This window comes from Sceloporus undulatus, chromosome 4 (genome assembly GCF_019175285.1).
Source record: "Sceloporus undulatus isolate JIND9_A2432 ecotype Alabama chromosome 4, SceUnd_v1.1, whole genome shotgun sequence".
NCBI classification, from domain to species: Eukaryota; Metazoa; Chordata; class Lepidosauria; order Squamata; family Phrynosomatidae; genus Sceloporus; species Sceloporus undulatus.
The window spans coordinates 251177996-251194136 of record NC_056525.1 but is presented as its reverse complement, the minus strand read 5'-3'; the positions used below and the strand labels follow the sequence as shown (position 1 = coordinate 251194136).

Here is a 16141-nt window from a genome sequence, read left to right as displayed (position 1 = left end):
CTGTCCCCTTATCTGTTGGAGTTCCTCAGGGCTCTGTTTTGGGTCCCCTTCTGTTCTCTCTATACACACTCTCCCTTGGCAAACTTATCAGTTCTTTTGGTTTCTCTTACCATCTTTACGCCGATGATACCCAACTGTACATTTCCACCCCTAATCTTTCACCAGAGCTAGAGCAGCAAGTGTCATCCTGTTTAACAGCTGTCTCCCACTGGATGTACCATCGGCGTCTGAAGCTCAATATGTCCAAGACCGAGCTTCTTGTTTTCCCTCCTAAGCCCACCCTTCACTACTCCTTTTCTATTTCTGTCAATAACATTTCTATCCAGCCGGTCCAGGAAGCCCGTAGTCTCGGTTTCATCTTTGACTCCTCTTTGTCATTTGTCCCACAGATTCAGACTACAGCCAAAGTCTGCAGATTTTTTCTCTACAATATCGCCAAAATCCGTCCATATCTCTCAGCTTCTACCGCAAAAACACTGGTCCATGCCCTAGTGGTCTCACGACTAGACTACTGTAACCTCCTCCTGGCAGGGCTTCCCCTCTCTCATCTCCACCCATTAATTTCTGTTCAGCATTCAGCTGCATGCATTATTTCACTCACTCGCCGTTATGATCATGTCTCCCCTCTGTTGTCTTCCCTTCACTGGCTCCCTTTTCCTTTCCGCATCAGGTACAAACTCTTGCTACTCATCTTTAAAGCCCTGCATGAGTTGGCCCCTCTTTATTTAACCGATCTTCTCTCTCCCTACATCCCTACTCGCACTCTCCGCTCTGGTAGCCAAAGTCTCCTCTCTCAGCCCAGGATCTTCTCTGCCCCGTCCTGGATCCGTCCCTTCTCTCTTGCTGCCTGCCCCTCATTCCTGGAACCTTCTTCCTCTGCATTCACGGCTCATCACTTCCCTAACCAGCTTTAAAGCTGAGCTGAAAACCATATTGTTTAGGGAAGCGTTCTCAGGGAATTTGTGATTGTCATCTGGCTGTCCGACAATATTTGATGTGATCTGCTTTTATATGTGATGTTTTTAATCTGTTTTTTCTTTTCTATATGGTAATTTTATCTATTCCTCTTTTAATTGTTATTATCTTAGAATGTACGCCTTGGGCAGGCTTTTATATACTCTTTAACTTTACCGACTTTGTACAGCGCTGTGTATAATTACAGCGCTATAGAAATAAAGTTTAATAATAATAATAATAATAATAATAATAACAACAATATTCAAACACTTTGCTTGGAGAGCAGTGCAAAGGAGCAGAAGAATCCTCTATCCAGATGAGGATGGCATGGGGGACACCTCAAACATAGTCCCAGCATGGCCTCCACCCACCCACTCTAAAGTACCAGGCTGGCCTCTGTGTGGAGGGATGGTGGGGTGGAAGGCTCCTGGCAAAGAGTGGTAGATTGTGGAAACAGGATTGTTGCTCCCTTTGGTCTTATGCCCTGAAAGCTGGCCAAGCAGCTAGGCACCAGCGCATGCTCTGGGGCTAGGACATTCTTACTTTGGAGCCTCTGCCTGGCCCATGTTGTCCTTGCACCAGACACACCCAAATAGAAGGACAAAAAAGAGTTTGGACGCAGCCCCAGAGATTCTTGTGGCTGCCTCTCTTCCCTGAGTCGCCTCCCCAACTGTATTTGCCTCCTGGGCGTTTGCTTAAACTGCACAACAAAGGACAAGAGGCAAGCCCAGGCATCCCCTTCCTGCCCCCCCAACCTGCCCCCTTCCTTCCCCTCCCCTCCCTTCCCTTCCCTTCCCTGCCTTGCCCAGCCCAGCCTTCTTCCCCTTGGTGACAGGTAATCCAGATCAAGAGCATTCTCTTCACCTGGAATACAGGAGGGACTGGCAAGGGGGGGAAGACACAAAGAGCAATGCCCGCATGCACGCATGCACGCACGCACACTTCCAGGCCCACAGTGCAGGTGCACAGACCAGTGGCATCACTAGGGTTGGCATCACCCGGTGCGGTCACTCACGGTGTCATTCTCCCCCCATTGACTTTTTCCTATATCACAGCATACAGAATCCTTAGTCATGTTTTTTGTACTAATGTTACTCATAAATTGTAATTCTAATATATACGACTGAATGTAATGGCAATAGTTGTGATGTAAACAACCAGCAAAATTAATATTATACCTTTAAATTACAACACCTTATGCATAGTCTAAATGTATTTATATATACATAGTTCCATGTGACTAAAGTGAAAAATTTGGTAAAATGTGATGTTTTTAAAGAAAAAAATAAAGAATAATTAAAAAAATATATATTAAACGTAAAAGAATCCTGGGGCGTCTCCTTCCTCCTCAACGGAGCCTCACCCCACTCACCCCATCTCCTCAGTGTTTTAAAGGGACACAGGTGAATGCTGCAGCCCTTTCTGGCCCAAAGCAGATGCCTGAGGAGCACTGGGATCACTCCCCCCTTTTCGGGTGCCACTTGGTGCAGTGTGGACCCCCACATGCCGCTAGCAATGCCACTGGCGCCACAGACCCTCCTCCCTGCCACCACTGCAAGAAGGCAACCCACTCACCCGCCCGCCCTATAGACTCCAGCATTCTGTTCCATGGGAGAGAGTCCTGCGGCAGGACAGTCAATATGTGCCCATCCTTGGACACACGCACACAAAGGAAGGTTTCTCTGCAAAAAGACTGCCACCAATTGCCACTGTGGTGGGCATCTTATGCCAGGGACTGGCATCCACTCGGCCTTGTCCTCCCTGCAGAGCCTTCTGTACCACGGAACCACCATCAGCCTAGATGCCGTCTGGTCACGCCATGCCATGCCACGCCATGTCAGTCCCTTTCCAGAGGAAGGCCTCTTCTGCCCTGAGCCCGCTGGCCATCGAGGTGTCCTCCATCTTGGCCCCCTAAAGGGCACTGCCAAGCAATGGACGACTTTGGGCACAACCTGGTCAAGAGGAGATCCTGCAAAGCCAAAGGGGTCTGCTTTTAAAAGAAATATTCAAGGTCCGGATGCTGCCCATCCTGGAACAGAGCGGCTGGACAGTGGGGTGGACGCCCTTGGCCGGCCATGGTCTTCTGCCCATCCGCACCCCAAGGGGGTATTCTTTAGGCGGAGCCTGGGTCATGCCCACCAGTGGAGGCTTTTGCACACTGGCATTGGAGGCTGGACTTGGGAGCCCTGGCACTCCAAAGGCCAAGACAGACCCTCAGGGAAGGGGGGGAGGCACAGATGGAAAAGGCCCCTTGGCCCAGGGCCTCCTTGGAGGTCAGCTGCCCCAGGGCTGGAGGCGGGGGGGGGGGATCATTAAACAAAACGAGGTAACTAATCCATAAGCAACCCCTCAGACCTGGAGCCTCCAACAGGGCCCTCTGGCCTCAAAATGGCCGCTCAGGCACCAACAAGATGGCCTCCCTGTTGCTCCTGCTGGGCCAGGCCCTCTTGCCAGGAAAGGCCACCCTCACCAGCCCGGGGGGGGGGGGGGGGCCGGGGGAGGTTGCCGACCCACTTAGCCACCCCCACCCTCTCTTATTAATTTCCTGGGGGCTCCCAATAAAGAGGCAGGGCCAGATATTACCTTGCAGGCCAATCCCTCTTTTCATCCCCACGGCAGGTGGTGGCTGCATCTGCACTGGAGAGCTAATTCAGTTTGATGCCACTTTAGCAGCCAAGCCTCCGTGCTGCTATTGGATGCTGGGATTTGTTGTTTGGTGAGGCACCGGGACCTCCTCTGTCAGCAAGCAAGGTCTTCCCTCCAAACTACAAGTCCCAGGAGGCCGTGGGATGGAGCCTTGGCAGTCAAAGCGGTGCCATACTGCATTAACTCTGCCTGCAGATGTGATGCCGCTCCCTTGCCCTTACAGTGACTCCCCAAAGCCACCTTAATGCGGCTCAGGGCCCTCAAGGGTCTGCACTGCGTTGGGGGTGCGCTGGAGGCAGAGGGGAGAGAGGGAAGGGGTACTCCAAGGGTCAAGGGGCATGGCAGGAGAAGCGGCTTTTTCCCACTTGCCCACATCCAGGTGCAGGCCAGCACCCCAGCCCAGTGGGCAAGAGCTCCCCTCTGGCCCCCTTCAGGGGAGACCCCGCCTCTTGGGGGCCACAAGTCCACCCAGGTGGCCCCCTTCCTCTGCCCTCTCTGTGCCCATGCGCAGGCCATAGGCTGTGCACCTAAGAAGGGAACCAGGCAGCCTGCGGGGGGCAGCATCCTGCCAGCCTCTCCCCACCTTCTCACTGGGGTCTCCGCTGCTGCCCCTCTTCCAAAGCTCTCCTTGGTTTAGGCCCCATCTTTAATTATATTATTATTATTTATGGGGGAAGGGTCTGCAAGGGGAGCTGGGAGGGCTCTGGGTGCCCCTCTTCCTCCTGACTGTGGCCCCTGATCCTGCAGGCAGGCAGAGGGGAATGTAGGAAGGGGAGGCAGTAATGCCCACCCCACGTTTGGACCTGAGCGAAGGAGCTGAATGGTGAATTCGGCCTTGCAGGGAGACCCTCCCCGCAAAAGGCAGCCACGCATTTGCCCCTCTCCTGGGGGAGGACGGGAAGGAGGGTCCCCTCTTCCTTAGGTTTCCCTGCACCCGCAGGGGCAAAAGGTGGTCCTCCTCACGCGTGCCACACTTGGGTTAAGAGAGCAAAAGGGTGAAGCCCAGGAATACATGGGAGGGCAGTAATCATAACAGCATCATTGCTGCAACCCCCCCCCCCCAATATGCCCGGGGCTTCACCCTGTGCCAGGGGATCCTCCTGCCCTCTTGACCCACGTTCGGCGGCCGCGTGAAGCCAATATTCATTGCCTATGGAAAGGCAGCACTATTGACACAAACACTCTGGCTTCTGGTCCAAGAAGGGTGTGGACAAGCTAGATCCTATTCCAGAGGAGGGGGCCAAATTGGGGAAAGGTCTGGTAACCACCAAGCCCTTTGAGGAGCAGCTTAGGGAGATGCTATGGAGCTTATCACACTGAGGTTGTTGGAGCTAAGATCAGGGGTGAGTGTGGGTCAAATGATTCGAATTGATGTTATAACGTGGCTCTTTTATCACACCTGGTTGCCCTTCCATTGCCCTTCCGAATCGAGGGGGAATCGAATCCAAGGCAAGTCACGTGATGCGGATTCAGGGAAAGCGGAGGGAGTGCAAATTGTATTTCCACACCGGTGCATACCATGCGGATTCAACGATTCGAATTGGGACCCTTGCGCATGCTCAGCGGGGTCCTGAAGGCATCCTGAACCTTTGCACTTCTGGGGAGAAGAAGGGAGCCTGGCTCCACTTTCACCTGAATGACAGCTGTACCTTTCTTCCTCCCTTCTATTTCCCCATCCCTGGCAGCCAAATTCAAAGGGTCCTCTGTGTCAGAGCCCCCTTCCATTTCAGCCACATCAATATCTGTCCTCTTGACAGTCCCCTCATCTATTTCAGCAACATATATCTATATCTATCCTCTTGTCACATCATCCCCTGCATCCTCCTAGACCCTGATCTGCTCCCTTCCTTCCCCCGACACCTAACCCATCATCCCCTGACTGCTCCTGCATCCCCATCTCGCCCCCTCTGCCACCTAACCCATCATCCCCTGGCCCCAGCGACCTATCTCATCATCCCCTGACTGATGTGTATGTATATATGTGAGTGAGTGTGTGTGTGTGCGTGAGAGAGGGAGGGAGGGAGGGAGGGAGGGAGCGCTGGCTGACCAGGCTGCTCTGGAGAAGGTGCAGTGGGGACCGAGAGGGAAGGAGAGAGAGAGTTCCAACGGAGCGATGATCGCTCCCAGCCCCAGTTGCCCAGAAAGTGAAAAGGGCCACCGGAAGAAAATGGGGTAAATTGCAGCAGGGCATCATGGGAGGAGCACCGGCAGATTGGAATTCCACACCAGACCAATCTGCAGTGAGTTCGAACTGACCATCAATGCGAACCCCATCAATCCACTTATTTAGTGCACTTGCCAAAATGAGGAGCCAGGAAGGATTCAGTTCGGAAGCCTCACGGAAGGAGGACAGAAGGGGCTCCCATTGAAAGCAACCAGGTGTGAAAATACATGAACATTCCAACGTGGATCCGCATCACTCAATTCGCACTGACCCTAGTTCTGAGCTCAAAAAACCCAGTGTGATAAGGTCCTATGTTTAGCCTGAAGAAGAGAAGGTTAAGAGGGGACCTGATTTGAAAGGGTGGCCTACTGAGGATGGAGCAAGCTTGTTTTCTGCACCCCCAGAGAATACAACCCAGAAACCGGCTCTCCTTCCCTAGTTGAAGGTCCTGAGGCGGCCAGATTCTGTGCTAAGGGTCTCACAGAGAAGGGAAAGCCCCCTGAGATGCTGCCAAGGATCAGAAAGTGAGGGGAGGGCTCTGCTCTCCCCCAGAAACGCACCTGGGATGGGCTTTTCCCTGCCTCATCCGGGGAACCCCCCCCCCAAGCTGACAGGGCTGACACAAGGGATGCCCTCCCTCCCTGGTCCCAATCCGCTGCCATTCCCTGCCAGGGCAAAAGGCAAGGACCCAGCGGATGCTCCAGGGCCAGGCCTCCAGGAGTCTGGCACTGGAGGAGTCCCCCAAGGAGCGGTTGGGACATCATCTGGTGATGGGGGGGGGGGGTCCTCCCCTGGCCAGCACCAAGGTCCTCATTGTTCCTGAGCCTGTGGGACGCTGGCCCAGCCATGCCCAGCCTCATCCTGCCTGGGACATGCCTGGCTTTGCTTGGAGGTAGGCAGGCTGCCAGTGCGCTGGGAGAGAGGAGTCAAGCCAAAATGCGACCCCTCTTCCTCTGCCCCCCCAGATACTGACCCATAAGTCTCAGGCCTCCTGAGTGGCTCAGTTTCCCCAACGGAGGAGGGAGGGTCGGCACAGAGATGGGGCCAGCAGGCAGAAGCACAATGAGCAAAGCATGCCCACCAGAATCACAGAGTTGGAAGAGAGCCACATATAATACTGTGGGTGAACAAACTGAGCTTAAAAAAACAAGCTTTTAATTCGGTGCAAAAGACGGGAATCTAAATTGAGCAATTAAGGGATGACTCATGGCCTTCAAGGGCACAAGCCACTCTTCGCCACACCTCTCAAGTTCCATCTGACAGGCCTCCCATGTTGGGAATCTCTGATCTAGATTCTATGCACCTATTGATGCAGCCTAGAATCACATTGGCCTTACTAGCTGCCACATCATCACACCATTCACTCATGTTCCACTTGTGGTCTAAGGACTCCTAGATCCCTTTCACATGTTTAAGTCTCCTTAAGCCAGGTGTCCCCTTCTGATATAATAATAATAATAATAATAATAATAATAATAATAATAATAATACTTTATTTCTATACCGCTGTTCCAAAGATCACAGCAAGATAAAAACAGATAAAAACATCACAACCCCCTTCCCCAACAATATCACAAATAACAATAAAAACATTTACAAACAGTACAATACAATAATAATAATAATAATAATAATAATAATAATAATATCCATGCATTTCATTTTTTTCTCCCTAAGTTTAAATTCATTTTGTTGATTTTGGTCCAGCTTTCTAATCTATTAAGGTCATTTTGAATTTTGAGCCTCTCCTCTGGGGTATTAGCTACTCCTCCTCCTAAGTTTGGTGTCATCTGCAAATGTGATAAGTATGCCCTCTATTCCTTCATCCAAGTCATTGATAAAGATGTTGAATAGCAAACTGGGACCAGGACTTGCATCAGCATCATCATCCAGACAGGTGAGCCTGGGTGCCACCTGGACAGGTTGACCGAGTGCAGAGGCGGCCGGAGGAAGGCGGGAGCCAGGTGATGCCACAGCGGGGGCCTTCTGGAGCCCACAGGCTGGAGGTGCCACCTCACCTGGCCTTGCCAGACAGGCTTCTCACCTGGGAATCAGGACTTGCTTGTGGGATCAGGCCTTTCCTTGGGGTGCAAGCACCCCAGATTCCCATGGAGCAGAGCTACACAACCGGTTGGGAGACAGATCTTCTCCCTGCAAATTAAAGGGTGTTGTCTTCAGGTAGAAAACGTTTCATCACCCGCCTCTGCCCAGAAGTGAGAGGCTTCTGTGCCAGGCCTTCCCACCTCCTCTGGCACCCAGGGCTGGATCTTGGCTTTCCCTCGCCTTCACCATTTACGCACTGCCTCCCCTGGCACACCTTAAGGAGCCCCAAAGTGATTCAGAGGAGGACACATAGTGGAAAGCAGCTCATGCCACCTTCAGCACCTTTGATGAAAGGGTCTGCTGAGAAAACCCCTTAAGTCCATAACCGGCCACCTGGCCCCCAGGACAGGAAGGAGGACAAAATGATCACCAGTGCCGCTGCCAGACCACCTGATCCTGCTACCACATGGAGGAAACCCATGGCAGGGAGGAAAGGAGGGCTCTTTGGTTGGAGGGAGCCACTCTCTTCCAAAGGACATGGGGGGGGGGGGATCCACAACCTTCCCTCCCTTTGTTACCTGTGGCTAAACCTGCACCCGCTGCAGCTCCTCCCAGGGCCTCTGATGCCCACGATGGGCTCACAAACCCCAGACTGGGCTCCAGGTGCCGGAGTGAGGCCAATTAGATTGTGGAATCCCACTGGGTTGTGGGGGCATCCTCTTACATCCCAAATGGTTGAGGGGAGCTGATGGAGAAATGAAAAAGCCCCAAGCAGGGGCAGTGTCTCATTGGGGCTTCAAGGGCCCCTTTTGCTCCCCTGAGAGGGATGCTTCAGGGGTGGCATCATTGAGCATTTGGCCCAGACAGGCAGCTAGACTGGTCCTTGGGATTCCAGAGTTGTTGTTTTGTTTTGGGCTCATGGCATGGCACACTGGGCACTTTTGGCAAAATGGGTGCTAGAGCCACTTTGGCAATTAAACCCAAAATGTCTTGGAGGAAAACATTTCCAATGCGGCCACTGGGAGGGGGTGCTGTTGCAGACCAGCTCTCTCGGAAGCTGCTGTGAGGAGGCCCCTTGCCCCCCGTCCCAAAAACATCCCAGGGTAGTTGCCCCCCCCAAAAAAAACAAAGCAAGGGGGAGAAGGTCTGACCCAAGCCCCCCTCAGCCAGCCAGGTAGGTCTACCTGCCTTAAAATCCTTTAAGATGCAATACAGGGAGGTTATCCTAAAGGTATAAAGGGGTAAAAGATGTCTGGTGGAAATGCAAAACACCTGAAGAATCCTTCTGTCGCATGCGGTGGTTGTGCAACAAGGCCAAGAAAGTGTGGAAACAGACACAGCTGTCGACGCAAGAGGCGCTTAAAAGTAAAATGAATCTAGTACCAGCATTAGTTTAACTGGGGATGTCAAATGAACAAAGAGCTGAATTATAAAGTCCTGCATTACATGACTCTGGCAGCAGAGTGCTGTTCGCGAAATATTGGACGGCTGCAGAGATGCCACCTTAAACAGGGATGGATAGCAAGGAGTGTAGAAATGGCTGAAATGGACAGGTTGTCCATCCCGATGAAAGACAAGGCCCAGGATGAATTTTTTTAAGGTTGGGATTCCTTTATCACATTTCTAAAGAGGAAAGAAAGGATAAACACCTTTGTGTGGTTTGGAAACAGAGCCATATTTTGTTGGATTTGTTTGTTAGAAGTGGAGACACGGAGTAAGTGAAAATGAAGCTGCATAGACTTCTGTGTTTGGCCTGGAGGGCAGGAGGGCACCTTGAGAAGGCAACTGCGATTGGGAGCAGCGGGACCGGCCTTTCTCTGGGTGCTTCCATTGTATTGTATTTGTGGGCCTGAGGCTGCCCGGCTCACCTCTCCCCGGCGTGTGGGGCGTTTCCAATTGGCTTAATTGGTGCTTTGGAAGAATAAATAACTCCATTCATATATAGGGAAGCGTGTTGAAATATTTTGGAATCTGCCTTCCCTCCCTGCTTGCCCTGAGGAAGACTGGACAGAACCAGATCATAGAACCATAGACCTCAAGGGCCCAGATCCAGTCCAGCCCTCTTTGGCCATGCAGGAATACACCTTCGAAGCCCCCTTGGGACAGATGGCCATCCAGCCTTTGCTTGAAAACCTCCAGATGCCTTCACTCTCCAAGGCTTCAGTGTCTTCCAGTGCCAAACAGCTCTCACTGTCAATAAGTTCTTCTTAATGTTTGGGTGGAATCTCTTTTCCTGAAGCTTGCATCCATTACTCTATTCTCTGAAGCAGCAGAAAACAAGCTTGCTCCCTCCGCAATATGGCATCCTTTCAAGTATTTAAACAGGACGGTCATATCCCCTCTTAACCTTCCCTTCTCCAGGCTAAACATCCCCAGCTCCCTGAGTCTTTCCTCATAGGGCTTCATGGTTTCCAGACCCTTCACCATTTTAGTCGCCCTCCTTTGGACACCTGGCTCCAGTTTCTCAACATCCTTTCGGAATTGTTTTGCCCAGAACTGGACACAGGATTATTCCAGATGAAGCCTGACCAAAGCAGAACAGAGTGGCACTATTCCTTCTCTTCATCTAGACACTATACGTCTACTGATGCAGCCTGGAATCACATTGGCCTTTTTAGCTGCCACATCACACTGTTGTTTCATGTTCAACTTGTGGTCCAATGAACCAGATGCCAGAACCAAAAAGGATGTTTCCTCTGCAGGTGTACTGACCTTGGCAAGCCTTGGCTACTGTCAAGGGCATAGGGGTGGCCGGTTCCTTTGAAGGCCAGGGGTGCCCCTGGAGGGTGTTCTCCAGCCCACCAGCATCAGCCCAGAGCAGACACAAGAGGCCACCGAGCCCCATAGCTGGAATGGCTGCAGCAGGGACCCAAAACACATCAAGGGTGTGAAGTCGAAGGCTTTTCTGAGGGTTTTTTGGGGGGCTATGTGAATGCCATGTTCTAGAAGAGTTTCTTCCTGACATTTTGCCAGCATCTGTGGCTTTGGCATCTTCAGAGAATGATGCTGGCGAAACATCAGGAAGAAACTCTTCTAGAACATGGCATTCACATAGCCCCCCGAAAAACCCACCAAAAACATCAAGGGAGCCTCTCCCCAGAATCCCTATAGAGCTTGCTTAAGTTGGGGAGCAACATCAATTGGGGGCGGGAGTCCTTCATTTTCTGGGGGGGGGGCAGTGGTGGGAGGGTTGCCAGGGAGGAAACTAGAGAGGTCTCCTCTGCCTTTGGCATTTCGGTGGGTGTCGCTGGCCAGGCAACCGGGTGGCATGGCAGGTGACCACTGCCAGGCTTCACCCTTCTGCCCAGTCACTGCAGGTGCGAGAGGCACCCTTGGTCCCAAGTCTGGGCTGCCCAATGGGTGCCACTGACCCCCTCCCCAGGGTTTTCCAGGGGTCCTGTCCTCCGGCGGCAGGAGAAGCCCAGCCTCAGGTGCAAAGCAGCAGTTCATAAGCACCGGCTGAGGAAGGTGTTGCCCTGGCAGACAGACAGAGAGGCAAGCACCACCTTTTAACAGGTCATTATGCTGCAATGATGTGGTTGGGCCCAATAAAAAAGCAATTACGGAGTTCAGGGCGGAGACAGGAGGGTCCCTGGCCATGAAGGTCCTCTCTGGGGAGCAAAGGGAGTGGGCAGCGGAGGGCAGGGGCCCCAGGGCAGGGCCAAGCAGGGCATGGCTGAGGGTAAGCGCAGGCGGCTCTCTTCGCACGGCGGGTGTGTTAAAGGAAGTGCGCCTTTCTCTGTGTGTGTTGTGTGCGTTGGGTCTTGTGCTGGACTCTGGGTTGGGCCTGTTTCTCTGGCATTTCGTTTTTTAAAAGGCGGAGCTTTAAAAGGTGAAACAAACAAGATAAAGCAAATCTGATTAAAATAACATAAAGCCTGATTTGAATGTTAGGAAAGATCTCAGGGTTTTTTTTAAATGGCAGTATGTTCTCCCCCATGATCCCTCTTGCTGCTGTTTGTAGGGAAAGGGGGCTTGCGGAGACCCCTGGATCCTCTGTGGCAGACCAGCCCCGGAACCTCAAAAAGGAGCCAAGCCCATCCCTGGGAGCCACCCAGCGGCGTTCCCCGGCGGAGGCCGGAAAGGGCCCTCCTGAGCGTGTGAGGGCCAGGACCCTGGCCCACTTGGAGGGCGGCGCAGGTGATGATGGGGCTAAGATCGTCGCACACTTTGGATTATCTCCACACGCTTCCTTATTTCAACACCTTGATCCGCCCTCCACCTGCCGGGAGAAAGGCTCCACAAATCCCTGGCGGTTTGGCAACAGAGGCTGGCAATGTGGGCTGACCTGGCGGTGCATGCGGCCGGAGGGTGGGGAGGGTGCCAGGCAACCAGGAAACACACCTCCACACAGCAACACAAGGCAACACAAGGCAAGAGAGGAGAGCCTGGCCTTTTCCTGAGCGCTGCAGGGAGGCGGCCAGAATGGAGGGCCCACAGACCCACCACACACAACCCTCCAGAAGGCGCGCCCCATAAGTTCTTGGGAGCTGCTGCACAATGACAGCCACACAAGGGCCCTCTCTTGGCTCCTCTGCCCAGCCCTGCTGCGTGCCAACTGGCCATGCCAAGGCTTGAACCCAGGGCCCCTGCTTGCCACTGGTCCTGATGCGCCCCTACAGATGGCAGGGGTACTCGGCCAGACCTCCTCCCACAGCTGAGGATGATGGGAATCCCAACAACACCAGGTGGCACACCTGTGACCAGGAAGGAGAGGAGTGTCCTTGGTCCTCCCTCAGGCCAGGAGGGCAGGAGGGACAAAGACCCCTCTGTCGCCCCATTGCCCTACATCGGGAGGGGGTCCAACTCTGCTGGGTGAGCCTGGCACTGAGGCCGAGACCCTGCAGGTGCCCCACGACCACCGCCATGGGGCCACCCAAGACCCTCCCTTGAAGGGGGCACCTGCTGCTGTCTTTTCCTGGGGGCCCTGGCCTTGCTGAGCTGGCCCTTGCAGGTCTCATTGCCCCCTGGAAAGACGGGGGGCTCAGCATGCACATGCAGCTCCCACATACAGCCCCCATGGCTCCAAGTGCAGAAAGGGGGGATTGTGGGAGGCTGGGAGGGGAGCAAGTGGCACCAAAGTGAAAGGCCCAAAGTCAGTGCCAAGAGCCCTTCCTCTGAGGAAGCTGCCTCTGGGGTGCAACTGCTGACCCTTGAAGCCCCCCAAAGCCTTGGCGCCCCTCCTTCCCCCACTTGCCCTAAGACCCCCCCCCAGGCAGAGGGTCCCCTGAGGGTCCCCCGGGGCCCAGCTCTTGCCTTGGCCCCACACTTCCAGATCTGCCCCAGGGGCCAAAGTGGGGCACCGCCCCCCCATCTTCAGAGGCCTCTTGTCCCGCAGCAGCGTGGCCAGGCACGTCCTCCTTTCCCAGGACATGTCCTCCATGCCAGCCTCCTCCAGCCGGAGCAGGGCTAAGCAGCCGGGCTGCCTACTTGACGGGCTCGCGTCCTCCATCATTTGGCCCTGCTGCTGGGTCCTCCTTTGTGGCCCAGGCGCCTCTCCTCTCGGGGCCACGGCGGGAGAGAGGGGCGGGAAGGGGCCGGGAAAGGGGCTCCGGGGGCAAAGGGAGGCCTCCCAAGCCGCCTCCTCCTCCTCGGCACTTGGATGGAGGAGGGCCCAAGATTAAGGGCCCTACTCCGGGCCCTTCTTCTTCTGCTGCTGCTGCCATGCAGGAACTTTCCCTCAAAGCATCCCATTCTGAGAGAGGGCCATCCAGCCTCTGCTGAAGCCCCTCCGAGGAAGGGAGGGAGGAGACGCCATCTCAGGAGTCTCTTGGCCTGCGGTTTGCCCCCATTGCTCCCTTGCCTCCTTCGACTGTTCTCTGGAGCATCAGAAAACAAGCTCGCTCCCTCCTCCTCCTCCAAACACATCCTCTCCCTTCTTGGCTCCTCTTCTCCGGGCGAAACATCCCCAGCCTGACCCCCGAGTCTCTCCCCCTCCGAGGGCCCTGGCCTGGCCTCCTCCTCGGCCGGGCTCCTACCTGTCCGCTCCGTCGGGGCGCTGCCTGCTCTGCTCCGCCGCCGCCGCCGCCGCCGCTGCTCCTCCTTCGGGACCGAGGAGGGCTTTAAGGGCGCCGCCGGGAGCCGCGTCTCTCTCTCTCTCTCTCTCTCTCTGGGGGCGGGGAAGACACACCTGTGGCCCCGCCCCCTTTGCAGGTGAGCAGCCGGAGCTTGGCCGAGGGAGCCGGAGGGGGCAGAGGGCCTGGCAGCGCAAAGAGGGACCTGGAGGACCGGGCCACCCTCCCAGGAAAGGCCAAGGGAAAGTCGGAGGGAGAGTTCCTGCAGGGCAGAAGGCGGCGAGTCTCTGGGCGGCGCTCTGCTCCTTCCTGCTGCTCAGGAGGATGACTTGGGGATGCCTCCCGGAGGGAAGGTTGCCATGGACCAAGCCCAGAATGAAGCCCTTGCGAGGGAATGGAAAGGGGAGAGAGGCAGAGGGGCCTTTGCGGGGAAGCCCTGGAGCAAGAGACTTCTGGCTGCAGCCAAGGCCTTCTTTCAGGATGGCTCTTGCAGCAGCAGGACTGGCTGGATCAGGAAAGACTTGGGCAGAGGAGGCGCTTGGCTCAACGGAAGGCAGCACCAAGCCAGGAGGAAGAGGAGGAGGGGGAGGAGGAAGGCCTGCTCTGCGGTGGGGGGCCCCAAGGAGACCAAGGGCTGCCGGCAAGGATGGCATCGCCCCAGTCGTCGCTTTGCCCTGGGGACCACGGCCGGCTCAACCCTCATCTGCCCACGAGTTCCAGTTTTAAATCCTAAGATTATCAAGTGTCCAATTGTTTAATATGCTCTGCCCTGTTTTCAATTCCTTCTTACTATTGCATTTCTAAAAGCAGCGTTGACACTGATTGTGTGGCACACGGTGCGCCCCACGCCAGGCCAAGGCCCCGGGCCAAGTGAGAACCACGGCAACAACAGAGAGATGGGAACCCTCTTGTCATTTGCTCCGAGGGACTTCCGATGGAGGGGCCCCAAAGTCTTGCTCTGGCCTGCAAACGGAGGGGCGGCCGCCATGCCTTCCTTGCCTGGGCCCATCACCCGTCATGCAGCCTCCTTCTTTTCCCACTTTGCTAAGCAGGATCCTTTTCCCAAGGAGCCTCTCCTTCTCATGATGTGGCCAAAGTAGGACAGCCTCCGTTTGGCCATCAGGGCTTCCAGGGCGAGTTCCAGCTTGAACTACTCAGGGCCCTTGTGCTTGTCTTTTGGGCCCTCCATGGATCCTCAGCACTCTTCTCCAGCCCCACATCATCTCCAAGGACTGGATTTCCCTGCTATCTGCTTCCTTCTCTGCCCAGTTCTTGTGCCCATCGGTGGTGATGGGGCATACGATGGACTGGACTACCCTCACTTGAGGGCTCAGCCGTATCTCTTGGCTCTTTAGGATCTCTCCTGGCGCTTTCAGGGCTGCCCTCCCCATTCCTAGTCTTCTCCTTATCTCTTGACTGAATGCAATCTCCTTCCTGACCAGTGTTTGGTCTGAGGTACTCTTTCGATTTCCTCCTTGTCTAGTTTGAATTTATGTAGATCCTCTTTGGTCATTGTTCTTGTTAGAGGAGCCTTTACCAAATGCACAGTAACCCTTTCTGTGCCACCAAACAGCTGCTGGCATTTGGCTGTGATGCCAGCAGGGACTCCGAAGCCCATCTGCCCAGCGGCAGAGGCCCAGCTCACCACGCTGAGGCTCTGGGCCCAGGCTGCTGGGATGCGGTGTCCTTGTGGCATCTCCCAGCGGGAGCCTTTGCCCTGCAGCTCCAGATGCCTCTGGGGCCTGGCAGGGGAGCTGAGCTGGCCAGTAGGCAGCAAGGTCTTCACCCAGGGGTCAGAGGGAGACCAGGGCCAGGAGAAATTCAGCCCCACTGGGGGCAGGAGGGCAACGGGGCCTGATGAGAGGGCCAGCATGGCATCATAGACCTGGATAGAGCTGGAAGGGGCCCCAAAGTGGCAATGGCCAGCCTGCTCTCTCCATCGTGCTGAAAAGTGGGACATGGGCATGTGTGTGTGTGTGCCCCAGAGAAAAGCTCATGCCGCAAGCCTTGCCCAGCTGAGCCTTCTGCTCTTTCTCCCTTCATCCCTGCTGCCTGGAAAGGAGACCCTTCATGATATGTGTGTGGGGACCCTCAGTGCTCTCTCTTGCCCCACCAGCCGTGGGCATCTGTGCCTCCATCTGGGCTCTTTTGGACACTTTGGATCTGTGAGAAAAACCAAAAGGGAAACCTGAGGACCTGGTAGCAAAGTGGCCAGTCCAAAAAGTGTCAGAGGCCTCACCTGCACCAGCTGTGCCAATGCCCCCCCCCCCCCCAGGAGAGGAGTGACAGGTGTGCCCTTTGCACCTTCACTGAACAT

The 16141-nt window shown here is 54.8% G+C and overlaps 1 protein-coding gene across 1 annotated transcript in view; it reads left to right on the top strand.

Annotated features, from left to right (window-relative positions):
- The window catches only part of GRINA (glutamate ionotropic receptor NMDA type subunit associated protein 1), a 595197-nt gene that overhangs the window by 279215 nt on the left and 299841 nt on the right, over positions 1–16141 (top strand). The gene's annotated exons all lie outside the window — the stretch shown is intronic.